This window comes from Sapajus apella, unplaced genomic scaffold (assembly GCF_009761245.1).
Source record: "Sapajus apella isolate SASKATOON/1434 unplaced genomic scaffold, GSC_monkey_1.0 scaffold50, whole genome shotgun sequence".
Classification (NCBI taxonomy): domain Eukaryota; kingdom Metazoa; phylum Chordata; class Mammalia; order Primates; family Cebidae; genus Sapajus; species Sapajus apella.
Genome location: NW_022436990.1, coordinates 5,738,168 through 5,762,394, shown reverse-complemented (window position 1 = coordinate 5,762,394; position 24,227 = coordinate 5,738,168). Strand labels below are relative to the sequence as shown.

Sequence of the window (24,227 nt, the reverse complement as noted above, 5' to 3'; positions counted from 1 at the left end):
TGCAACGTCTACCTCCTGGGGTGAAGTGATCCTCCAACCTCAGCCTCCTGAGTAGCTGGGACTACCCACCATGCCTGGCTAATTGTTTTTTACTTGAGATGAGGTAGCTCTCTATGTTGCCCAGACTGGTTAAAAGTAACCATGCAGCTCCTTCAATATTTTGCTTAGAAATTTCTTCTGCCAGATATCTTAGTTCATTGAGCTTATTTTGCCTTCCATAAAGCCTTTCAGGAATGGACATAATTCAACCAAGTTCTTTGCAGCTTTATAACAAGGATTATCTTTACTCTAGTTTTCAGTAACTTGTTCTCCATTTCTATCTGACACCTTATCAGAATAGCCTTTACTGTACATATTTCTACCAAGATTCTGATCATGATCTCTTATGTTATTTGTAAGAAGTTTCAGATTTTGCCTACAGCTCATCTTCTGAGACCGCAACAGAATTACCCTAAACTCTCCTTTTATGGCAATCTAAGCTTCTTCTAGCCTGTTCCTTCAGATTTTTTCCAGCGTCTACCCATTACCTAGTTCCAAAACTACATTTGAATGTTTGTTATATAATGTTTATGGATTTGGTTTTAGTATCCTGATTGCCCTACTCCTTAGTACCGATTTTTTTTTTGTCTTTTTTGTGCTATTATAACAGAATACCACAGGGCTAGGTAATTAATAAAGAAAAGACATTTATTTCTCACAGTTCTGGAGGCTGGGAAGTTAAGGTACTGACATCTGGTGAGGGTCTTCATCCATGGTAGAAGGCAGAAGGTGGAAAGACAAGCAAGGGTGAAAGTGAGACAGAGAGGGGTTGAACTCGCTCTTTTTTTTTTTTTCTTGAGACAGAGTATGGCTCTGTTGCACAGGCTGGAGTGCAGTGGCATGATCTCTACTCACTGCAGCCTCCACCCCACCTGGGTTCAAGCAATTCTCGTGCCTCAGCCTCCCAAGTAGCTGGGATAACAAGCATACATTACCACACCTGGCTAGTTTTTGTCTTTTTTGCAGACCAGAGTTTCACCATGTTGGCCAGGCTGGTCTTGAGCTCCTGACCACAAGAGATCTGCCTGCCTCAGCCCCCAAAGTTCTGGGATTACGGGCATGAGCCACCATGCTTGGCCTGGTGTTTACTTAGTTTTGTGGTATACATTAATATTTAATATTTTTTAAATATAATACTTTGTTTACAGGTTTGGTTCTACTATCCTGGCTATTCTATGTAGACATATGAGGAGTTTCAAAAACTTTGCTGCCTCGACCACAATCTTTTCAGGATTCTTCTGGGTGTTTTTTAAAAAGTTAAATTTACTGAATTTAAAGGGCTGTCTTCTTTGAAGTTATGTACTACTAAAATGTTCCTTATTTTATGAGAGGCTGGTAATTACACATGGTGACTGCTCCTTCTTTTTAAAGTCCTTCCTATATGAAATGAAATAAAAACCTGGCAACAGTTTTATTTTGGAGATTTTACTAGATTGTGAAAGCCAGCATTTTGATGACAATTTATCTCCTTAATTCCCTAAAGCAGGAAAAATAAGCGACTTCCTAAACATTACAGAGTTAATAAATGATAGCACCTCTATCCAAATATTTATTTTATGATTCCACATGAATCATTTCTCAACTGGTTATAGGAAGTGACTGAGTGAAAGAGAACTCTGTTTAGAAAGTATTTTATCAGACAGGTGTGGTGGCTCATGCCTGTAATCCCAGCACTTTGGGAGGCTGAGCTGGAAGGATTGCTGGAACCCAGGAGTTTGAGACCAGCCTGGGCAACATTACCAAAAATTTAAAAAATAGCTAACTGTATTAGTCCACTTTCATACTCCTGATAAAGACATACCCAAGACTAGGAAATTTACAAAAGAAGGAGGTTTAATAGACTCATAGTTTCATGTGGATGGATGGAGAGGCCTCACAGTCATGGTAGAAGGTGAAAGACACATTTCACAGGGTGGCAGACAGGAGAAGACAGTGAGAGCCAAGTGAAAGGGTTTTCCTTATAGAATCATCAGATCTTCTGAGACTTATTCACTACCACAAGACTTATTCACTACCATACAACAGTTGTCTCCCACTGGGACCCTCCTACAACATGAGGGAATTATGGGAGCTATAATTTAAGATGACATTTGGGTGGAAACACATGCAAACCATATCACTCCACCCTGGCCCCTCCCAAATCTCATGTTCTCGCATTTCAAAACCAGTCATATACTCCCAATATTCCCCCAAAGCCTTAGCTCATTTCATCATTAACCCAAAAGCCCACAGTTCAAAGTCTCAACTGAGACAAGGAGAGTCCTTTCTGCCTATGAGCCTGTAAAATCAAAAGCAAGTTATTTATTTTCTAGATACAATGGGGGTATAGGCATTGGATAAATACAGCTGTTCCAAATGGGAGAAATTGGCCAAAACAAAGGAGCTACAGACCCCATGCAAGCCCAAAATCCAGTGGGGCAGTCAAATATCAAGGCTTCAAAATGATCTCTTTTGACTCTATGTCACACAGCCAGGTCATGCTGATGCAAGAGGTGGGTTCCCATAGTCTTGGGCAGCTCTGCCCCTATGTCCTTGCAGGGTACAGCCTCCTTCCCAGGTGCTTCCACAGGCTGGTGTTGAGTGGTTGCAGCTTTTCCAGGCACAGAGTGCAAGCTGTCAGTGCATCTACCCTTCTGGGGTCTGGAGGATGGTGGGCCTCTTCTCACAGCTCTATTAGGTGGTGCCCCAGTAGGGACTTTGTATGGGGAGCCGGCCCCACATTTTCCTTCTGCACTGCCCTAGCAGAATTTCTCCATGAGGGCCCCACCCTGCAGCAAACTTCTGCCTGGACATCTAGGCATTTCCATACATCCTCTGAAATCTAGGCAGAGGTTCCCAAATCCCAGTTCTTGACTTCTGTGCACTTGCAGGCTCAACACCGTATGGAAGCTACCAAGGCTTGAGACTGGCACCCTCTGAAGCCACAGCCCAAGCTCTATGTTGGCCTCTTTCAGCCATGGCTAGAGCAACTGGGATACAGGGCACCAAGTCCCTATGCTGCACACAGCACAGGTATTCTGGGTCTGATCCACTTTTTCCTCATAGGCCTCTGGGTCTGCAATGGGAGCTGCTGCTCTGAAGACCTCGGACATCCTCTGGAGACATTTTCCCTGTTGTGTTTTTCCCTGTTGTTTTTTTCCTTGTTGTCTTGGGGATTTATATTTGGCTTTTCATTACTTATGCAAATTTCTGCAGCCTGCTTGAATTTCTCCTCAGAAAATTGGATTTTCTTTACTATTGTGGGATCAGGCTGCAAATTTTCTGAACTTTTATGCTCTGCTTCCTTTGTAAAACTGAATGCCTTTAACAGCACCCAAGTCACCTCTTGAAATTTTTTCCACCAGATACCCTAAATAATCTCTCTTAAGTTCAAAGTTCCAAAAATCTTTAGTCAGGGGCAAAATGCCTCCAGTCTCTTTGCTAAAACATAGCAAGAGTCACTCTTACTTCAGTTCTCAACAAGTTCTTTATCTCCCTCTGAGACCACCTCAGTCTGGACTTTATTGTTCATATTGCTATCAGAATTTTGGGCAAAGCCATTCAACAAGTCTTTAGGAAGTTCCAAACTTTCCCACGCTTTCCTATCTTCTTCTGAGCCCTGCAGACTGTTCCAACCCCTGCCTGTTACCCATTTCCAAAGTTGCTTCCACATTTTTGGGCATCTACTATATTAATCTGCTTTCATACTGCTAATAAAGACATAGCCAAGACTGGGAAGTTTACAAAAGAAAGAGGTTTAATGGACTCACAGTTCCATGTGGATGGAGAGGCCTCACAATCATGGTGGAAGGTGAAAGGCACATCTCACATGGTGGGAGACAAGAGAAGACAGTGAGAGCCAAGCGAAAGGGGTTTCCTCTTATAGGACCATCAGATCTCATGAGACTTAATTCACTACCATGAGAACAGTATGGGGGAAACAACCCCATCTATTCAATTATCTCTCACTGGGTCCCTCCCACAATATGAGGGAATTATGGGAGCTACAATTCAAGATGACATTTGGGTGGAGGCACAGTGAAACCATATCACTGGGTGTGGTGTGTGAATGCTTGTCGTCCCAGTAACTCAGGAGGCTGAGGTGAGAGGATTGCTTGAGCCTGGGAGTTCAAAGCTGCAGTGAGCCATGGCTGCACTACTGCACACCAGCCAGGGCAGTGGAGTGAGACTCTTTCAAAAACAAAAAAAAAAAAATTAAAGTGTTTTACGTTTCAGCTAATATGCTGGTTTGGGACTCCTTTCTGGGTAGTATGAGAAATACTCCTTGGGAGATTGGAGACAGGATTTTTGGCAGCTTTCTGATTATCAAGAATTCAGTGTCCAGTTAATTCTTGACTGTGATACCTCTTTTGAATTTGTTCTGTAAGGAGCTGAAAATGTCTCTGAATATATGAGGTGCTGTGAGAGCTAGAGAACTCATAAGTCATATGTTTTAGTTTTCTACTACTGCTGTAACAGCTATAACACACCATCACTAATTGGGTGGCTTAAAACAACACAAATTTGGGCCAGGCATGGTGGCTTACACTTGTAATCCCAGCACTTTGGGAGGCTGAGGCAGGCGATTCATGACGTCAGGAGTTTAAGACCAGCCTGACCAACATGGTGAAACCTCGTCTCTACTAAAAATACAAAAAACAGCCAGGCATGGTGACGCATGTCTGTAATCCTAGCTCCTCAGGAAGTGGAGGCAGGAGAATCAAGTGAACCTGGGAGGCAGAGATTGCAGTGAGCCGAGATCGTGCCACTGCACTCCAGCCTGGGTGACAGAGCGAGACTCCATCTCAAAAAAAAAAAAAAAAAAAAAACCACACACACAGATTTATTATCTTATGGTTCTGGAGGTCAGTAATGTGAAATAATTTCCACTGAGCTAAAATAAAGATGGCACTGGGGCTAGGGATTTTTAGCATCTCAAGGGGGAACCTTTCTTGCCTTTTCCTGCTTCTTAGAGACTGCTTGCTGTTCAAATGAAATGGTGCATTTCTCCAAATACGTGATCAATTAACACTGTATAGTCTGTTCATGTATTCAATACTTTGAATTTTTTTTTGGTATAGTTAATTATTTAATTTAACCTGCACAGAATCATTGTATACTATCTCTCCCCATATCTGGGGTTTGGAAATGGTGGTGCAACAGAACAGAGACACATCCAAGGTCTAAAACATGAAGTGTTTGTTGTGCGTGGTGTGTGTGTGTGTGTGTGTGTGTGTGTGTGTGTGTGTGTGTGTATTTTCAGAAGTGGAAGTTGGGTGAGCTGGAGGTTATTGAGTCTCAGGCGCCACAGAATTGCCTGTTGACATTTGTTGTTATAGCAACAGGGAACTCCTTTAGTCAGAATTGAGGGAAGTAGGGTGGCAATCTCTTTAAGTTGTGTTCTAGGATAAGACAGACTATCTTGCAGTTATAACTTCCAAATGGTGGTTTAATACAACACAAGTTTTTCATTCATATGGAGTTTGGCTTAGAGATTAAATTTCCTCCTATCTTGTGATGCTACCATCACAAGGTTCTCGAGGTTGTTGTGGGATAAGAGAAAGCTAAAGAATCTCATAAAATGCCTTTAATGATAAGTCCTGAGATTGGCTTATATCACATCTGCCCATACTACTTTGGCTGCATTTCAAGTGACCGATATATAAACAAGGCTAGGAAATATGATTTTCCTGCACATTTAACAGGAACTGCTGTGGTTATAATCTAACCAGGATGGAGATTTGGAAAGGGATAGGGTAGAAGAGTAAATGATGGTTAGATCTCATCTGTTTTCATTACTCCAGCAGGATTTTTACCCTGCCTTGACAGTACCATTTGGCACTTGCTGCTTGGGCTATTGCTGTGGCTTTCTGTACTAGTGTGACAGACAACGATTGACCTAAGGCAACATAGGGGATTTAAGAACCATACACATTTTTCTCTCACCTATTGTTTCAGCATTACCAATGTTTGCCTTTTACCTGAAATGGCCCCCAGCCCTATTTATTTCAAGACAGTTGACACAGATTTATTAAAGGTTTTGGTTGATTCCTCAGGTCAGTGACTTCTTTTTTTTCTCTAGCAGTTCTAGGTTGATTTTGAGAGAAGAGAACCAGCAGCCTTTTGCTGTTCAGTGTCTTAAGGGGAACTGGATGTCTTCCTAACTTCTGATTAAAACTTTTTTAGGACAAAAACTCCAACCTTAACTAAAAAACTGTTTAGTTTCTTGTCTTTATAAATAGAACAAACAGTTTATTGCTAGTGTCTAGGTATGATGGTAATGACATGATGGCATGATGACCCAGGAATAGCAGAAAACTTTGTATTGGGTTACCTGTGAAATGTAGTTCTTGCTTTGGGAAGCAAATTATCTTTCTTTCAACCACTGATGATATCTTTATCCTCTCTCTTCAGGTCAGGTTAAAGTCTGAAACAATAATTTAAAAATCAACTTATCAAAAGTACTTTGCTTTACATTTTTAGTGTGTAATTAGTGTTGCAAGGCACTGAAAAGAAGAAATACTGAAAACAATTTGTGGCCAGGCACAGTGGCTCATGCCTGTAATCCCAGCTCTTGGGGAGACCAAGGTAGGAGAATTGCTTGAGGCCAGGAGTTTGAGACCAGCCTTGTCAGCATAGTGAGACCCTGTCTCTAAATAAATAAATATCCATTTGAGTTGCTAAAATATGCAAGATCCTGTCTCTAAATAAATAAATAAATTTGAATTGGTAAAATAAGTATCCTGACCAATAAATAAAAGTTAATAGATAGAAAATGGTAGTTTCCAAAGTAAGTCAACAATGTCATCAAAAATCTTTACAGTGTACAGTTTATTTAAACATATATATAATTTTATATGTACTGTGCAAAACAGGCACCTAGAGATATGGATGTGCATTGTTAAATTTATAAATATTATTAAAATATTAATTTGTGTGTGTATGTGTTTGAGACAGGGTCTCACTCTGTTGCCCAGGCTAGACTGCAGTGGTGTGATCTTGGCTCACCATAACCTCCTCTCTGTCTCAAGTGATCCTCTTGCCTCAGACCCCCAAGTAGCTAGGACTACGGGTATATACCACCATATCCAGCTAGTATTTGTATTTTTTATAGAGACAAGGTTTTGCCATATTGCCCATGCTGGTCTCAAACTCCTGGACTCAGGCGATCTGTCTGCCTTTGGCCTCCCAGAGGGCTGGTATTACAGGTGTGAGCCACTGTACCCAGCTAAGTCCATTATTTGTTCTTGCCACTAAGATTAAGCTAACCAAAAAACAAAAAAACCCACAAAAATTCCTTCAATACAACCAACCAATAAAAAAACCCAGGCCCATTAGTTATATGAATTATCATTACGTAGTAGCACACCAATTAGATCATTAAATTAAATCAACATGAAGAGAGATATTCTTGAATTCCATATTGAGTTTATGCAGAGATATAAAAATAGATCTATTAAAAGGAAAAATCTGTTACTGTCACCACTGATTGTATACCCCTTTATGCTGGTAATTGATTTAGGAGCTTTTACTGAATTAAATTGACATACTTTGTATCATGATTAAAAAATAGAGCTTGAATCAAAGTTTAGTTACATTAAGGATTAAAATATTTTTACATTAAAATGTATATGTTACAAAAAGACTGCATGATCTCATTTTTAGGTAGAATCTAAAAACATTGAATTCAGAAATAGGAAGATGATGGTTATCAGGGGCTAAAGGTTGGGAATGGTAGTGATTGGGGTGATGTTGGTCAAAGGGGACAAAATTTCAGACAGGAGGAATAAGTTCAAGAGAGCTATTGTAAAACATAGTGTCTACAGTTAATAACAATGTATTCTTGAAAATTGATAGAAGAGTAGATTTTGTGTTCTCACCACAAAAAAGCATGTGAGATAATGCATATATTAATTAGCTTGATGTAGCCATTTCACAATGTATATTTCAAAACATATGCATAAATATGTACAATTTTGACTTGTCAATTCAAATACATAAATAATGCATTTAAAAATAGCTATTAAGAGGTGGATTTTGATAATCCTAAATCTGCACTAACAGTATTAAAGTTTTTCACCAAATTTTTAAGAAATACAAAACTGTTTTACTATGTTATTTATTATTAGGAAAAGGTGAAAAAGGTGGAAAAAAAAAGTGTTTAGAAACCCTGCTTGTGCTTTTGTGTATGCCTCTAGCTGTTTGTTATTGTGACCAGAGGAACTTTGAAGGGAGTTTTGTAGTGGTACTTGCAGGGTGTTGCTCCAGATCTCTATCTTGTGGAGTAACTTTGTATTTTGTCATCTTCCTCAAGGGACAGTGTGAATACTAAGTTTTTCCTTGGAAAAATCAGCTGCCACTTTTCTTTTTCCTATGGGAAAATTTTAGAAGATATTGAAGAAATCTCAAGTATTAATAAATATTACTTATCAAATGAAAAATTTTGGTCAGAATCTTGGTTAGGAAAAATGTGGGTAATTACATGTAATAGATGAAAAACTGGCTTTTCTAAAAGTCAGTTTTGTAAGGTTTACTGGAAAATTAATGAAAAGGACTGACACATAAGCTTTGCAAATGTGAGTCTTATTTCTCCAGTAGATGGAGCTGTATACTAATGATATTGTGCTATTGTACGGCAAACAAGGGAATGCAGCTGAGGAGATAATATTACTTAAGTAAACTAATATATAATACAGTTTAATACTTTACATATTCATTGTATAACTATAGGTAAAATGTAAATTTATTCCATATCTATCTATCTATATGTTGTTTACCAGTCATCTGTGGAGAATATGTACAGTTGATTTGTGTTATTGGTGAGTTTCTATTGGTCTGTCCTTATACTTTCAGTCAGTACTCTAATGACCAAGAAAATATAAAATATTTTATTATTATTATTTTTTTTGAGACAGGCTATCACTCTGTCACCCAGGCTGGAGTGCAGTAGTGTGATTGTAACTCACTTCAGCCTCAAATTCCTGGGTTCAAGTGATCTTTCCACCTTAGCCTCTGGAGTAATTAGGACTACAGACACTCACCACCATGCCCAGATAATGTTTTTATTTGTTGTAGAAATGGGTTCACTCTATGTTTCCCAGGCTGGTCTCAGACTCCTGGCCTCAAGCAAGATTCCTGTGTTGGCCTCCCAAGGTGCTAGGATTACAGGCATGAGCCACTGTGCCTAGCTAATATTTTCAATATACAGTTGAAATTATTTTAAATGGCTTCCACTCCATGATTTGCCAAAATAACGGAAGGTCTCCATTCCCACTGGTATAAACATACTGACTGATTCCTGTGGTGCACTTGATACTCAGGCTAATAGATTAATGTCTTGTAGATACTTCTGTTCCTACTAGTTGATTTCTGTACTTTAAAAGTAGTATCAGGTGTGTTTGTTCTCAAACCTGTTTATACTAATTTTATCTGTGATCATAATTATATAATTTAATTATATTAAAATAAGCTAATGGAAATCACATTATAAAAATCATTCTCTCTATGAAAACTAAGATGAATGTTTTGGAACAATCAGCAAAGGTAAATCACTAAAAAAAAAATTACTATCAAATGAGAAATGAGTGAGAAAATTGAATAAAAACCCTGGAGGCCAGGAGCAGTGGCTCACACCTGTAATCCTAGCACTTTAGGAGGCTGAGGTCGGAGCCTTGTTTGAGGCTGGAAGTTAAAGAACAGCCTGGGCAACATAGGGAGATCATGTATTTACAAAAAATTTTACAAAAGTAGCCAGATGTAGTGGTGTGTGCCTGTAGTCTTAGCTACTCAGGAAGCTGAGATGGGAGGATCGGTTGGCCCAGGAGTTTGAGGCTGCAATGAGCTATGACCACACCACTGCACTCCAGCCTGGGTGACAGAGCCAAGCACTCTCTCAAAAAAAAAAATTAAAATTAAAATTAAAAAATATTATATTGTTTGACATATAAATCATCCTTTACTTCTGTAGTTACCTAATGTATGCTGTTTTATAGTACGCAATGATATAAAGATACATTGTGAATACAAATAATACTTAGAAAATAAAAGTTGAAGTTGCTAATTAAGGAATTATCACTCAGCTAATAAGTTTTATAGATCAGGGTTTTTAAGGAGTTTTGGTTAAGGTATAGATCAGCTTAACTCTTTCCTTCACAGTCTACTCTCTGTCCCTGTATCTTCTTGCTACACGTTTTCAGTCATCTTTTTATAATTTGTCTCACAATGGTTTTTTCCCAATATTTTATATAAAAGGAGAAACATTCTGGTATCCCAGTGGTCACCAGGACTTGAGCCATCTAGTGGGAAAATGGAAATTGCAACTATATCTCTTCACAAATCTAATATCCTCTTACCATTCTGACTGTTCTTTTTCTTCTTCTGTCAGCACATACTTGTACTTTTTAATATCCTCTTACCATTCTTACTATTCTTTTTTTTCTTCTTTCAGCAATATTTGTATCTTTTTATAGTGTTGATGGAGGCATTTACTTGCATGTATAGTTTTTCTAAGACCAAATTCACTTATATTTTTCTCAATTTTTCATAAGTATCATGTCAGTTGGGGCCTTTAAATCAGCCTGCCCACATGTTTTCTAATTCTGGAGATCAAGTAAATTTGATTTTCGTTTACTTCTGTTAATGAACCTGCAATCCCATTGCTATGTCATACTGCCATGGCAGAAAGATTAAAATCTGGCCAGTCTAACATGGCCAGATTCTATAGTGATTAAAATATTCCATAGTCCTTCCTAAGTGAGTATATAAGTCTTCTCCAGTGTAGCTGAGGTGTTGACTGTTTCATCAGCTTAGTGAAGCATCCACTCCATGCATGTATAGCTTCATCTTTCTAAATGGATGCCAGCCTTGACCAGTCTTCTGGAAGAGAGTACCCTCTAGTGTCATTGTTTGGGGTAACACATGTATTTCATCATAATGAAATGCCACTCAGAACAGCATTTGGACTTGATTCAGTAATTCAGTACTCCCTAAAATTTCCAGTTATTCTTTGATTGTTAGGGCCGGTGTTAACATAGACACCACAAATGTTAGCATCAGGTACTTGTGGCACGAGTGCAATTTAAATATAAATTGGTCCCAAGAAGTAATCAGTTGGCTGTATTTAACTTTCATATTTTTCAAAAAGCTTTTAACTTTTTCAAAAAGTTTAGTCTGTATGTGGGGGCTTCAAAACATTTTTGGAAAAATGGAATTAAAAGATAAAAAATACAATCTTTATTTCTCAATGTAAGTGTCTTCAAGTTCAGGACACTTTTGTAGGTGATGATAGCAGCCATTTAGTCTATCCCTAAAGAACTGAGAGTTCTGGGAATTTAACCATGTCAGTGCAATCCTTTTTACATTATTAACTGAAGAAAAATGAATGCCCTTTACATATTTTTTAAGATTAGGAAACAAAAAGAAGTCAGAAGGAGCCAAATCAGGCCTATAAGGTGAATGCTTAATGATTTTCTATCAAAATTCTCACAAAATTTCCCTTGCTTAATGAGAGGAATGAGCAGGAGCACTGCTATGGGGGAGGAGGCCTCTCTGGTGAAGCTTTCCTAGGCATTTTTCTGCTAAAGCTTTAGCTAACTTTATCAAAACACTTTCATAATAAGCAAATATTATCATTCTTTGGCCTTCTAGAAAGTCAACAATCAAAATGCCTTGAGCATCCAAAAGAACTGTTGCCATGGCCATTGTTCTTGACTGGTTCACTTTTGCTTTGACTGGACCACTTTCACTTTTTGGTAGCCATTGCTTGGGTTGGACTTGGTCTTCAGGATCATACTGGTGTAAAACCATGTTCATCTCTGTTACAATCTTCAAAGAAATGCTTCAGGATCTTGATCCTACTTATTTAAAATCTCCATTGAAAGCTCTGCTGTTGTCTGCAGCTGATCTGGGTGCAGTGGTTTTGGCACCCATCGAGTAGAAAGTTTGCTTAACTTTATTCTTCAATCAGAATTGTGTAAGCTGATTCAATTGAGGTGTCTGTGGTGTTAATTATTGTTTCTGCTGTTAATCATTGGTCCTGTTTAGTTAGGGCATGGATGCGATACATTTTTTTCTTGATAATGGATGTGAACTATCTGCTGCTGTTGGCTTCATGTTCAACATGATCTGATCCCTTCTTTTCTTTTCCTCCCTTTTTTTTTTTTTTTTTTTTTTTTTAAATACAGTTGAGGTCTTGCCATGTTGCCCAGACTGGCCTCAAACTCCTGGGCTCAAGCAATCCACCCACCTCAGCCTCCCAACATGCTGGTATTACAGGCATGAGCCACCATGCTCAGCCTTAATTTTTTATTTTTAATTTTTTTGGTGAAGATGAGGTCTGGCTATGCTACCCAGGCAGGCCTTGAACTCCTGGCCTCAAGCAATTCTTCGGTCTCAGCCTCCCAGAGTGCTGGCAATTATAGGCATGAGCCACCACACCTGGCCCTAAACCTTTCATTTAATTCTTGAGAGTTGCTTTGTTAAAGTGTTAGCAAAGTCTAGAATATAGTAGACTTCCATTCTAATTGCTACTCATTTATTGTTCCCTGAAGTACTGATATAGGTCTAATGTGGCCCACTTAGCTGAATTCTTAAAGCAGATGTTCCCACACTTTTTTCATGATGCCCTTAGTGTCTTAATATTTTTATGCTGCTTCTGAGCTGTTGTTCTCTCTTGTTCTATACTGATTTTTGCATAGTATTTGCTTTTTATCCCAGTGACTGCTGTAAACCCAGATTTGTAAAGATATGAATTCATTTAATAGAATGTAGTGTGATCTAATGATCTAACAGTGAACCTTCTTAAACTAGTAGTTCACATAGTGTTCAATAGATGTCATTGCTTCTCTTGAAAAGTTAAAATATTTAATCCCTCTGCATTTACTGCAGTGTTAGTGCCTTGGCACACAGTTCAGGAACCGTAGGTTTGAGGCTATCTTCAAGGAATTGCTATTGACTTTGTACATGTGTGTATAGTTAGACTCTAATTGTTATAATAATAGTCCTCTGTTAGAGGACTATTTGTTAATCACAGGTAGAATTCATTCTTGTTTGTTGTTGTTGTTTGAGATGGAATCTCACTCTGTTGCTCAGGCTGGAGTGCAGTGGCACAGTCTCAGCTCATTGCAACCTCCGCCTCCTGGGTTCAAGTGATTCTCTTGCCTCAGCCTCCCAAATAGCCGGGACTACAGACATGTGCCACTAAGCCCAGCTAGTTTTTTTTATTTTCAGTAGAGATGGGGTTTCACCATGTTGGCAAGGATGGTCTTGATCTCTTGACCTGTGATCCACCTGTCTCAGCCTCCCAAAGAGTTGGGATTACAGGCATAAGCCACCAGGCCCTGCCAAATTTTACCATTTTAAGTGGATAGTTCAGTGGCATTAAGAAGATTCACAATGTTGTACAAACATTACTGTTAGTAACTGCCAGAACTTTTCATCATCCCAAGCATAAACTCTGTACCCATTAAGCACTATCTCCATATGCCCCCTCCCCTGGCTCCGGATAACCTCTGTTCTACTTTCTATCTCTATGAATCTGCCTATTCTAGGGACCTCATATAAGTGGAATTATAAAGTATTTGTCCTTTTGTGTCATTTTACATTCGTCCCAGCAATACACAGGGGTTCCAGTTTCTCCATGAACTTACCAATGCTTGATATTCTCAATTTTTTGATAATAGTTGTCTTGCTGGGTATGAGGTATATCTCATGGTTTTGACTTAGATTTCCCTAATAGCTCATGATGTTGGGCATCTTTTCATGTGTATATTAGCCTTTTGTATATCTTCTTTGGAGAAATGTCTAATCAAGCCCCACAATTTTTTTTTATTTGGCTGGTTGAAGGCTGTTTCTTTTGAGGCTTTTCCAAATTATTGTAACTATTATTGTTGAGACTCCTGTCACCCAGGCTGGAGTGCAGTGCTACAGTCTCGGCTCACTGTAGCCTCTGCCTTCTGGGTTCATGCAATTCTTCTGCCTCAGCCTCCTGAGTAGCTGAGACTACAGGCATGCGCCACCACACCTGGCTAAGTTTTTGTATTTTTAGTAGAGATGGGGTTTCACTGTGTTAGTCAGGCTGGTCTTGAACTCCTGACCTCAGGTGATCCAGCTGCCTTGGCCTCCCAAAGTGCTGTGGTTACAGGCATGAGCTATTGCGCCTTGCCTCCAAATTATTTGTGCACGCCATTCCTTATTGTGTGTGATCAATGACATCTGTTCCTTTAGCTCGTGTTCAGCTAGTGTTTTTACAGAGTTTTCCTTGAATGTTCAGGGCCTCTTTCAGTCTTTGGAAATTGCTTATGTGCTGGGACACTCCTTTATCCCTTAGCTAGGCTTAATCTGATCCATGAGATCAGCCTAAGGTGAAAGTTTAAGGTCTCAGGTCTTTTTGGGGTATGCTTCTTGCCTGGGTGTGTGTTGGCTTTCTAGATTCCGCAGTATACTTGGCAGCTTGTCATGTGTTAACTTCCCAGAAAGCCTTGCTTCAGCTTCTCTTTCAGGCCATAAATGGTCTATCGTATGTCTCCACCAGTAATTTCTTGGCCTGGGTGGCTGTGGATCTGTTGTTACTTTGCAGCCTGTACAAGCACTACCTGCCCCTTTTCTTACCTGAATTCTGAGCTAGGTGAAAGAGAGGAGTGCCTTGCATCAGTTTTTCTATATCCCCTAGACAAGTCAGCACAGACATGCACAACAATTTGTATACAGTATCAGGTCTACTCTATATTCTCTAGTAAGAGGGAGATAACTGCTTCAAGTGCAAGACTCCTACTGCATTGGGTAGGGGGTGGGAGAAGAGCAAGTGAATAAAGCCATAATACTGTCCTGTCATTTTGGAGATGGCTTTTTCTTGATTTGGTGTTTTCTTGGTAACCAACCCTTGGTAACCTATAAACCCTTGACTGTTTTCTATAGCTTCAGAAAAGTTGGTTCAGACAGTTTTTGCTTTGCTTTTTAAAACATTCGCCCTGGGATAACAAGAGCATACATTTTTCTAGCCCACTAATTTGCTAACATCTCCCTGCTTGGACTTTTTTTTTTTAAGTTTTATGGTTGTTGTTTGTAGAAGCTGGGTCTTACGTTGCTCAGGCTGGTCTTGAACTTCTGGCCTTAAGTGATCATGCCACCTCAAAGTTTTGATCTTAAGTAGTTAACTTTTGCACCCAACTTGGTGGGTGATTTGTGTCTGGTTAAGACACTGTGCAGGGGCTTAGAGATATGTGATTGCTATTTAAGGAAGGAGAGAATCTGTAGTTGAACCCTAACCCTTGAGCCAGTTTGGTCTCAAGATTCTCTTGGACTGCTTGGCTTAAGACCTACTCACTGACTGTTATGGTTTGTTTTGGCATGTGAACATTTCCCTTTCTTCCTTTTGAGCTTGTTTTTGTTTTTTAAATTTTGAATTTTTTTTCTTCTCTTAGAGTGCCTTAGTCTGTCACACAGGCTGGAGTACAATAGCATGGTCATAACTTTGAACTCCTGGACTCAAGTGATCCTCCTTCCGTGGCCTCCTAAGCAGCTGAGACAGGCACACACTATCTTCTCCCTTCTGTGAAATAATTATTCAATGAATTTTACAAGAAAGTGAATGCTATATTCTCTTTTATTTTGCAATATGTGTTTTAAGTGTTATAAATGATTGCAAACATACACAAAAGTAGCAAAACAGAATCACTAATGCCTATATATTTATTACCCAAGTTTGACAATTATCCTTCATGGTTTGTGTTGGTTAATCTTATTTCATATATATCCCCATATTCTACCTGTCCTGTGAATCCTGCTCTTTTCCCTCATGTCCCATTCTCACCCTAGGATAATACTTTTTAGTGATACATACTTCCATCAGGAGGCATATGATATTTGTGTTTTTGTAATAGTTTTAATACTTATGGCAGGATAAATATTCTGATTTTGGTTTCCCTTCATTTTATTTGCATTTTAGAAAAGATTTTCTTATAGAATGAACAACATAAAATGTCAGGTTACTCATACAGCCATTTTGCAAGTGGTAATCATGATTATATCATATAAATCATCACATCATAGGGATGGAACTTTCTTAAAAGAAGTAATATTCTTGGCTGGGTGTAGTAACTCACACCTGTAATCCCAACACTTTGGCAGGCAGAGGGCAGTGATCGCTTGAGCCTAGGAGTTCAAGACCAGTCTGGGCAACACAGTGAAACCTGACCTCTACACAAAAAAAATACAAAAATTAGATGGGTATGGTGGCTCACATCAGTGGTCCCAGCTACTCGGGAGGCCAACACTGGAGGATTGCTTGAGGATAGGAGCTGGGGAGCTGTAGGTTGCAGTGAGCCGAGATCACATCACTGCCCTGCAGCCTGGGCAACAGAATGAGACCCAGTCTCAAAGAAAGTAATATTCTCATTCTTTTTAAAATGAAAAGTAATCAGTGTCTTTTGGAAAGTCTTTTAAAAGTAGCATACGCTGCTTAATTTACTTAATACTTTGACAAATACTGTGCAACTTTATTAGTATTAATTTTATAGGTATTATTTTAGCTTAGTTGATTTGTCATTTTGAGATAGCTTTTAAAAATGTATCTTTGGAAAAATATTTGTAGTTGAACATATATTTCTGGATTCTAAGAAACTATAGTGTGGTTAAAAAAAAAGCATACAATACTTACATATTTATATGTAATTTATAGCTGAAATTATAAATTTCAACTTTTAATTTGAAATTTATAGTTGAAATTATAATTTTAAGCTACAGGAAGAATAAAAGTAATTGTTTCTTCAAGGAAATTTGTATATATAGTTCAGCTTCTTATAATGCATTTTTATCCCACATTATGGAACATTTGTTTTGGGATCATATTCTTACTACACACTTTTCATTAATGAAAGCATTTATTGAGAATGACTCAAGAAATTAAATGAGCTTTTATAGTTTCTCAGAAAAATTCATAGAGGAGGCTATGACATTTCTTGATAATGAACAAGAAATTGGAACTATAAGTCTAATTTATTTTACTATCTTTAAAATCTTCGCTTCTAGTAATTGTATTCTATAACCTGCAAGCTTACAATTTTTAAAAATATTACAATTTTTAAAAATGAAGTACATAGGTTGCATGCAGCACTGTCCTTTGGGAATGATTAGCTACAGTAATTTTAGCAAATTGCATAGATAAATATTGTATTTTTTGGTGTTTCTTTGAGACAGGTCTTACTCTGTTGCCTAGGCTGGGGTGTGGTATGCAACTATGGCTCAACTATAAAATTATCATTACATGTTTAAAACTCAAAGTATAACTTGCTATTAGAATATGTTTATTCTTATGTATATGCCTCTGTTTGTCAAGGTCTTCTTTGTTAGTATTTCTTGTTAAACTACAGAAATTTTGGAAAATTGCAAAATGACTTTTGTTCATTTTGAGAAAATCTGTTAGTAAGCATTATAATATATAATGAATTAAAGACCTAAATGATTATTTGTACTTTATTTTTGAAAGACATTTTCTGATAGCTATTCTTTTGTTTGATTTCAAGTGGCTGCTTATAACAGTTGTCATTATAGATCAATTTAGCTTGCTCTAATACGTTTTCACCTTTGATTTGCCAGGAACTTAAGTTGGTTGTATGGAAATGTAAACCTTTGTATGAAGGAGAACTTGGCACCCAAATGGATCTTAAGAAAACAGGCTATTTCTTCCCTGGAGAAACTATTCTATAACCTGACTTTGTTTTTATATTCTGTTCCTTGCTAGATTAAGTGGTTTGGTTTAGTTTGGCTTAGGGCAAAACGTGTCAGGATATTTTAGAAAATCTGGTATTTGATTACCATCTGAAAATAATACTAGTTTTAGATTTTTGCTTTTTATCAGTTAGCCTCCACAGTCACATAAGGGCAGTGCCATTTCATTCTCAAAGTGTCATTTGCAGCTGGCACTAAAGACTACTGCAGTATTCAACAATGTATATTGTCTTACCCTCCAAATTTTAAAAATGTGGAAGCCATATATTTGAAGCACCAAGTATTAATTTTCTCTTAATGTGATGTCCTTTTATGGTAAGCTTCTAGAGAAACTACCAATAGGTCATACACACACACACACACACACACACACACACACACACACACACACAGATTAATTATAAGGAATTGATTTATGTGATTGTGGAGGCTAACAAGTCCCAAGATTTGCAGTCAGAAAGCTGGCAAACATGGAGAGCCAAGAGTGAACATTTCATAGTCTGAAGGCAGGAAAGGACTGATGTCCCAGCCAAAGGCAGTAAGGCACAAGGAGATCCCTCTTGCTTTCTAGAGGTCAGTCTTTTTGTTCTATTCAGGACCCCAACTGATTAAATGGCCCATCTGCATTACAGACGTCAGTCCACTTTACCCAGTGCACTGATTCAAATGTTAATCTCATCCAGAAACAACCTCACAGACACACCAAAATAATGCTTGCAAATATCTGGCCAGTTCATGCCCTAGTCAGGGTGAGAAGAGGGTCACTTGAGTCTAGAAGTTTGAGACCAGCCTGGGCAAGATAGTGAGACCTCATCTCTATTACGGGAGCAGGGGAGTGGTGGGCAGGCGGACACCTTACATTGACCTTCAATGATGGGAAGTAATTAGTCTTTTTTGGTGGTCATTTTTTTTTTTTTTTTTTTTTTTGAGACAGTCTCACTCTGTTGCCTGGGCTGGAGTGCAATGGTATGATCTCGGCTCACTGCAACCTCTGCCTCCCAGGTTCAAGTGATTCTCCTGCCTCAGCCTCCCAAGGAGCTGGGATTACAGGTGTGCACCACCATACCCGGCTAATTTTTGTATTTTTAGTAGAGACGGGGTTTCACCATCTTGGCCAGGCTGGTCTTGAACTCCTGACCTTGTGATCCACCCACCTTGGCCTCCCAGAGTGCTGGGATTGCAGGTGTGAGCCACCATGCCTGGCCGTTTGATGGTCATTTTTTGAACACTAAAGCATAAAAACAAAGGGGAACTATTTGTGACAGACATAAAATGTAAAAATATAAAACAATTTATTTTCATTATAATTTTTTTAACCTTTAGACCCCTGAATTTAGACTCCTGAATCCTGAGACAATTGTAAATAGTCCCTAATTGAGCTAAAAATTGTGATTTTTAGAAACATTTGCTTAATTCTCAGAAACTCTTTCTTATATTTTGAATTTCTCTATTCCAAGAAAGTGTTGCCATATGTATTAGTTTATTTTGAACTTTTTAGTCTAGTTAATCCAAGCAAACAAGCCAGCAAGCAAGCAGTCAATCAGTTATAACAAAGTATGATTATAAAATATTAATTAGGCAATAATTTTTTCAAAGCTTCAAGGGTGTCATGAAGATCACTTTCTATTCATTTTGGGCCTCTCCGTGTTAATGTAATGTCCTTCAGGGTTTCCTATTAAATTCTAAAATTATTTATAAATACCTAATTATTAAATTAGAACTAATAGATGCACCCAATTAAAAAATTAAATTACACATATAAATATAAAATGAAATATAAATGTTTCTTTCCCCCGTTTTCTTTGTCTCCCCACCCTAAATCTTAGGCTCTTTCTTCAGACTAACCACTGGTAATAGTTTCTTATGTATACTTCTAGAAAAAAATACTGTGCCTATTCAAGCATGTATGTTTGTGTGAGTATAATTTTACGTTATTTTCTGTTTTTAATTTATCCATATTTTGTGCTTGTATTGCTTTGACCAAGGATATATTTATATAGGAAATCTTTTTGCCTTATTCACCATTTTATATCTAACTCCTATGATAATGTCTGGCTCATAGTATACACATAGCATATATAGATCTCTTTTATTTGTGGTATAAACGATACAGGTTTGCCATATGGTTGAACCACATTTTATTTATGCCAATTCTCTATTGATGAACATTATGTTAGTTCTAGTTTCCTGCTAGTCATGTCCCTCGACCTGTCCATTTACCTGCCTGTGTGTCAAATGTTTGCTGAGTCCAGGTACTCTTCTAAAGATACAGAGATGGAGGAGAAAATTAAGGGCCCTGTTTACATGTAAGTTGCTGAGATATATCAAAAACAATGAGATAAAATCTAAACAAATCAGTTTCACAAAGGCAGTAGTGCAGATAATGTGATGAGAGAAGAGTTTCTACTTTAGATGGGATGGCCAAGCAAAACCTTTATGAAGAGATGAGTTTGAGCAAGGCCTACATAATGAGAGAAATGGCTTAGAGATCTAGGAGAGAGAATTCTAGGCATAAAGTATAATAGCAAGATAAAAGCTTTGAGGCAAGAATAAGCTTGGTGTGTTCAAATAACGGAAAGAGGACCAGGATGACTGCAGCATGAGTATTTGTTCTTACAAATAAAAACTGCTTCAATGGATATGTTTGTATATAAAAATATATCTTACACATTTTGTAAATAATTTTAGTAGTCGAACTGTGGGGTGAAATAATTTAAATATATGCCTTTTTAATTTGTATAGCTGTGGTACAGGGCCACTGTTACCGCTTATCCTTTCTCCCTGAACTACTTCTTGCTTTTCATGGCTCTGAGGAACTTGAGTTATCTGGAGCTTGGCAAAGAGTAGGCACTCTGGGTGAAAGAAATTCTTTTGGGGAGACAATGTGTCAGGGACTATAAATGTTTGAGTCTTTTTTATAATAAGATGAAACTCCAATAGTAGGACATGTGTTTGTATTATGTTGTGTTGTATGATAAAATATTTGGCTCTCTGAACTACCGTGCTTTCCTTTTTATGAAACTATTTTAATGCAGCAATGATCAACATTTCTCAAGCCAGGAAATACAAAATTCAGAGTTTTTTCAAAATTACAGTTGGATAAAATGAAGTACTGTTAATGATCCCCAGTTTGATACTTAGATTCAGTTTACACAAATTTGTTATTAAGCTAAGGAAATATGAAAAATATGGCATAAACCAAAGTCAGCTGAAAACCTTTGCTAAAGTGTGTTTTTTGTGGAGGAAGGTAGGAAGAGCATCTCCTATTTAAAATGTCTTTTAAAATCCTGAATACTGCTACATTGGGGAATGAAATCCCATTTTAAAATGCTTCTCTGTCAAAAAGGCATTATTTAATTTTAAAGGGTAAATGTCAGAATTACAATTTTTTAGGCAGATTAGAAATTTCAGACTGGTCAAAGAACAAATTTTGTTTCATGAAGTGTTTTAATGCTGAGTAAATAGGAGAGTCAAGTCACATTTGAGAGCATAGGGATGTTTGTTTAAATTTTTTCAACCTACTTTTTTTAATGAGTGCATGTAGGAAACTTTATCAGCTATATTAAGATTTCTGTGTACCTAGAGAGAGAGAAGGGTATGCAGTTTGCTTAATTATTATTTATTTTTCTTTTTTATGATAAGACTCACTTCCTTTTTTATATACAGAAAAATTTTAAGAATTAAAAATAGCTTAGAAGAATAAGATTAGGAATTTACTATGGAGAATATTTTAATTTAATAGCTGCTCTTATATTTTCTGTTGGTTATAGTAGATTTTTTTTTTCAAACAGGTAATTTTTTCCAGCATAACTTATAAACAAACTTTAGTTGAAAATTGATTTTATTTTTCTTCTTGAAGCTGGTGTAGATTAGTAATGATAAAGCAATTTTTATATGTTTTGTCGGTAATGTAATAAGATAGCATTTGGATTAAGAAAGTCAACTTATCTAATTGTCTACTGTAAAATCATCCCGCTAGTTTTAATGTGAATATAGACTATTTGAAAACAAATTCTTAATATCAAATCTTTAAGATAAGGACAGAAATTAGTATTCTATTAGTCTTAATCCTTTCTCCTAAAAAGGACAGAAGTATAAATATGTTGCATGTTTACAGAAATCTACTCCTGTTATATGTAGATGTGTTTTAATTGTTTGAATCATTAAAATGTCTAATTTTTGCTGAAGAATATGCAAATGTGCCACTAAATCTGTTTTTTAAGATTTTTCCAGTTTAATGTCTGAATCCAAATTCATAAAGAGTTGGAAAAATGAGATGTCTGAGCTATAGGATTCACAGGGATTTCATATGAAGCCTATTTAATCAGGATAACACTGTTATTAATATTCATAATGTCAGCTGGAACACAAATGACAGACTATGGGCCTAAAAATTTTACTTGGTGAATTTATTAAAAGTAGCTTAAAAAATTAATGGAATTTAAGTAAAGTTGGTGAATATGAAAATCTTGTGTTAGCAGAAAAAAAATCTCTATTAGAACTTTCCTTAAAGACCATTTTGCATTGATGTCTTTTGACAGATTTCATTGGTACTTAAAGAAGAAAGATGCATGAATGGTCATTTAAGAGGATTTAAACACATTGGCACATTAATTTTTACATGAATAATAAGTACTTTCCAAAAGCAATTAACTTACAGTGTACAAGATATGAATCGAAAAATAAGACTGTGACATGAAGGGCAAAGCAAATGTGCTGTACATTTTAAACTTAGTGACAGTACTTTTTAATATTTTGATTTATTTTTATAGTTTGTGCTGGTTATGACTTAGAATGTGATTATTTTAATGCACTTAAAAGTAAATTTAAAAGACATTAATTTAATGCTTTCTCCTTCTCCAAAAATACTGGTGTAGTATTAAGCATTATCTTCTGCAAGGACCATTTGCATTTTTTGAAGAAGTAAACATTTATTGTGCTAATTAAATATTTTATCAGAGAACATGTTCAAATCTACAGAAAGGCAATGAGATGATACTATTAGGCTACTAATACATATTTTTAACCCAGTCTTATTGGTTATAGCATAACTAAGGGTATAATAAATAAGCTTCTGAAAATTTAGTGTGAAAAATTAAGGACCACTTGAGTAATTAGTATACAAGTACATTTGTCCTGAATTTTAGCCTAAGAAGGTAAAATGTTGGGAATGGCCTAAACCAGGATGCATTTTTGTGTACTACTTGTTACGCTTTACATTTTGAAATATGCTTGTAATGACAGTTACACTAGTACTCAGGTTTTTGTTTTGATTATTGAAGTTTATTTAAAAAATAATTTTAGGCCATTATTTGAAGTCACAGCAATATTGAATATTTTGTTTTAGATTTTCTATGCATATTTTACTACATATAAAAGCATAGTTTAGTTATTATCTATAACAGTTAAGTTAGGCTTTGCCATTGAGAGAACAGAGGTGTTGACTGGCAGTCTCGCTGGGTACTAGAAGTTTCACTTGCAGTCTGTCACAAGCATTATTTGATTTCATTAAAAGTATAGAAATTGCCTATATAAAATAGATGTATTTTGGGACTCAGAGCTTTATTGGACAAATCATTAATAATCCAGATGTCCATAAATTATCATAATATAAGTATTAATTTAGATTTTTTGGTATAAGTCATAGAATCAAATTGATATATTGGTTATTTTGTCTAGAGGCTTTCTAAAAGTTAGGTTTTGTGTAATTTTTTTGTTGTTGTTTGGCTCTGAGCTATTCCCTTAAATGCCCAGGAGAGGGCACCATTTTACTACATCAGGCTTATAAAAGAATTTGCCCTGCTTAGACTGTCAATGTTTCTTGTAATTACTCCCAGTATATTTGTTGCTTGCTTATGAATTAACTTGCATTTATGGAACTAAATCATTCCAATCATTTAATTACACCTGAGGAGCTGAACTATAATTGCTTGCTTCCAACTAGGATCTGATATGGCTTGAGCAGTATTAATTTGGTGTTTACTTTTCTGAGTGCTAAAAGCATTAAAATGATTGTGCAATGGGATTACATTTTACTAATTGCTGGCATTCATTAGCTGGGTAAATGATGAGGAATAGTGACTGTATATTGCAGAGGGATAAAATTATGGTTTTAAATAGTATATTACTAAGCACATTAAGGCCTGTAAGACATGTTTTAAAATACTCCAGGGGTTATTAAAGACTATATTTTCTACATGTCTTGGTATATGAATCTCTTATTAAAATACTGCAATTATTATTAACCTTTTTGGGCAATATGTAGGGAAATGGCTTCATTGACTGGAACATATTTCTTTGATATTAATAACTTCCTATATTTTCAGCTAATCCAAAAGTAAATGAGAAACTTAGAAAAAGATTGCCAACTCCAAATCAACATATTTAGAGAAAATTGGAAAAGGAGAAGCTTACTACAGCTTTATTTGAGGACTTTTTAAAGAACGCAGGGTTCTATCTGTGAGGTAAATCTAATTTTATTCTTC

The 24,227-nt window shown here is 36.8% G+C and overlaps 1 protein-coding gene across 6 annotated transcripts in view; it reads left to right on the top strand.

The window, feature by feature from the left end:
• The window catches only part of MIPOL1 (mirror-image polydactyly 1), a 370,191-nt gene that overhangs the window by 39,691 nt on the left and 306,273 nt on the right, over positions 1 to 24,227 (top strand). For all 6 annotated transcript variants that reach the window (XM_032242673.1, XM_032242671.1, XM_032242674.1 and 3 more), the window contains exon 2: positions 24,069 to 24,206. The gene's annotated coding sequence lies outside the window, so the exon portion shown is untranslated. The remainder of the gene's footprint in view (positions 1 to 24,068; positions 24,207 to 24,227) is intronic.